The sequence below is a fragment of the Triticum urartu genome, chromosome 1, assembly GCF_003073215.2.
Source record: "Triticum urartu cultivar G1812 chromosome 1, Tu2.1, whole genome shotgun sequence".
Lineage (NCBI taxonomy): Eukaryota > Viridiplantae > Streptophyta > Magnoliopsida > Poales > Poaceae > Triticum > Triticum urartu.
In genome coordinates, this window is record NC_053022.1 from 513,218,503 (window position 1) to 513,221,815 (window position 3,313).

The window sequence follows — 3,313 nt, forward strand, 5'->3', positions numbered from 1 at the left end:
CTGAACAGAGGATCAAATAATAGCGTAGGAGTCTAATATGAGTATGTCAATATGCATATGCAGGCTTCGCTGCTGGTGTCCGCCGCACTAACTGCGGAGGTCGCCATACTGAAGGAGGCCCTCGAGGTGTCCCAGAAATAGCTCGTCCTTGCTAAGAGGCAGCTCGAGGAGAACAAGGGTAAGTAATACCCCGTCTATAGATGAGAAAAAGGACGCGATTGCTAAATGACAGGATCGTTGTATGTTTGCCAGGGGCCACGACCGAGGTGGCGACCCTGAAGCAAGCGTTGTCCCAGGAGCGCACCGAGCGAGAGAGGAACGAGGCTCAGGTGGGCGAGGTGCAGCAAGAGCTCCAGGCTCTCATGACGAAGCACGAGGCGTTGGAGCTTGACTTGAAGACGCGAGAGTCTAAGCTTGTCGCGGCCCATGAGAGCGCAAAGAGTGCCAAGGCCGAGGCCCAGAAGGCCCTTCCGGAGATCGACGCGATGAAGAAGATAGCGGCGGGTAAGGCTTTCTATATGCAAAGCAAGCATGTAAAAGTAAATTATCGATTACTTACCCGGATCCGGAGCTCTTCAGGAGCATTCGCAGATTTTCCCCGCAGTGTGTCCGATGCCGCACACTTTTATCAGGCTGAGGACGGGAGCTCGACGGAGAAGCTATTCTGGTCTCAGTATGCTGAGGCCAAACATCCGGTGCCGATGAGCGACTAGCTGAAGCAGATGGCCGAGCTACATAAGGCGGCCGATCAGGCCATGAAGGGCTTCATAGTCCGGTTGTGGCCTGGCGATGCCCTTCCGAACAGCTTCTTCGGCCTGGTGAGGCGGCTTGTGGATGCATGCCCATGGCTGGAGGTCGTCAAGAGATCCGTCTGCATTGAAGGTGCACACCGGGCCTTCGCCCGTGTAAAAACGCAGTGGGTCAAGCTAGACGCCGTGAAGCTGATCAAGGAGGGGCCGCCGGAGGGCAAGGAGCACCGCCACCCCGAGATGTACTACGAGGGTGTTCTGCCGGGCACCTGTCTTATCGCGGATGAGTGTTCGCAAAATGTAATATTTGAATGAGACTTGCTCATTTTGTCCTGTATGTATGGAAACTTGTATCGTATTCGCTATGCAACGCTTGTGTGAATTTAAAATATTACCTTCTGTTTGGCTGTTTATCCAATCTGAGAGATGGCTAGTCCTCGGCTTCTGCCCCCATGCCATGAGTGCTGGGGTGTTCGGGATAAACCTGAGCACTCTTGTTCCCATGCTTGGGTCCTTCGAGGGAGGTGCTCAGCACAACGAACAAGGCAACCAGACTAATAATGCTTTATCACTCTCACTTAGCCATAGAATTCTATAATTTTAAATTTCGGCGAAGCCCCTGGTATTCGGAAGGCCGAATTCGGGGCACGATACACGCTTGTAAGCCGGACGGAGCCGGCCCCTCGCCCTAAGCGGCATAAGTCTTTAGGGACTCGAAAAACCTCGCCGAACAGCGACCAGTCTCTCGCCTTATCATGATAGTCAGTTTTAGCTTTCTCTACTGAGGTGCTCGGCCCGGCAGAACCGGGGCACAATCGCAGTAGTTCTCCTAGCGCTACCTTAGCCGATAGAGCGGAACGTAAGGTACCAAAACATAGGAGCCGGTAAACCCAACATTTGACCAAAGACATGATTCGGAGCTGATGCATATAATGCTATAAGTTCGGGGTGCCGCACTTGTGAAAGTGTTCGGACTTTTCACACCATATTGTGGGTACGCAAGCCCCTGGTGCATTGGTCGTACCAGAGTGTATGGTTGCAAGGCGTCATTAATGAGCACATATATATAACAAAAAATGCAATAATAGTCGTAATGTCATGCATTGTGTATTAAAAAATTACATTAAAGCAGAGTGATACAGATAGTGCAATAACCAAAAGAGTAGGACTATGTCCCTTCTAAGGGCGAGCTGAGGAATGATATGAAATCTGTAATCCACCTGGAAATTCCGTAGTTGTCTGCCTCCTTGGTTGCTGTATCATGTGTTTGGCAATAGAGCAGCCGGACAGTGTTTCCAGAGACTAAAGTCCTGGAAAAAAAGAAAAATAGCCAAACGGGAAGCCCCTAGTGCGGTTTAGGCCGTGTTTTGGGGCATGCCGCAGTTGTGCCCCCCTACCCACCTATGCCCGTGGTATTATTAATGCGTAATTATGTGTGCGCGGCACGAATAACGTTGTTGGGCTGGGATTGGGGTGGCTGTCGTATTGCTACGCGAGCTCAGATCGTGCCAGGCGGTCTGTTTGCCGATTGCCCCGAGCGCGCTTGAAGGTGTCCAGGCTTTGAAAAGCCGAACTAGTAGATTGCCTTGAGAGGCTGCTTTGCGCTTCTGCTGCAAGGGCCGCGGTGTGCTCCTCTGTTCGGAGAGAGCGCTCTGTGTTTCCACTGACTGTAATAACTCCGTGAGGTCCTGGCATCTTGAGCTTGAGGTATGCATAATGTGGTACCGCATTGAATCTAGCAAATGTAGTTCGTCCAAATAGTACGTGATAACCACTGCGGAACGGGACTATATCAAAGATTAACTCTTCGCTTCGGAAGTTATCCCGGGATCCGAAGACCACTTCCAGTGTAATTGAGCCTGTGCAGTGGGCCTCTATGCCTGGAATGACGCCCTTAAAGGTCGTCTTTATGGGTTTGATCCTTGAGGGGTCTATACCCATTTTGCGCAATGTGTCCTGATAAAGCAGGTTCAGGCTGCTGCCGCCGTCCATAAGGACTCGAGTGAGGTGAAATCCGTCGATGATTGGGTCTAGGACCAGTGCGGAGAATCCGCCGTGACGGATACTAGTGGGGTGGTCCCTGCGATCGAAGGTGATCAGACAGGAGGACCAGGGGTTGAACTTTGGGGCGACTGGCTCCAGTGCATATACGTCCCTGAGCGCATGCTTCCGCTCCCTCTTGGGGATGTGGGTTGCATATATCATGTTCACCGTCGGCACTCGTGGGGGAAACCTCTTCTGTCCTCCAGTGTGCGGCTGCCGGGGTTCTTCCTCGTCATCACTATGCGGCCCCTTGTCCTTGTTTTCGGCAACTAACTTGCCGGCCTGCTTGAACACCCAACAATCCCTATTGGTGTGATTGGCTGGCTTGTCTGGGGTTCTGTGTATTTGACACAAGCGATCGAGTATACGGTCCAAGCTGGACGAACCCGGCGTACTTTGTTTGAATGGCTTTTTCCGCTGACCCGGTTTAGAACCTTTGAATCCGGCATTGACTGTCGTATCCTTAGTACTTTCGCCGTTAATGCGGCGCTTATGCTTGTTGCGACGTGACCTGCTATTGC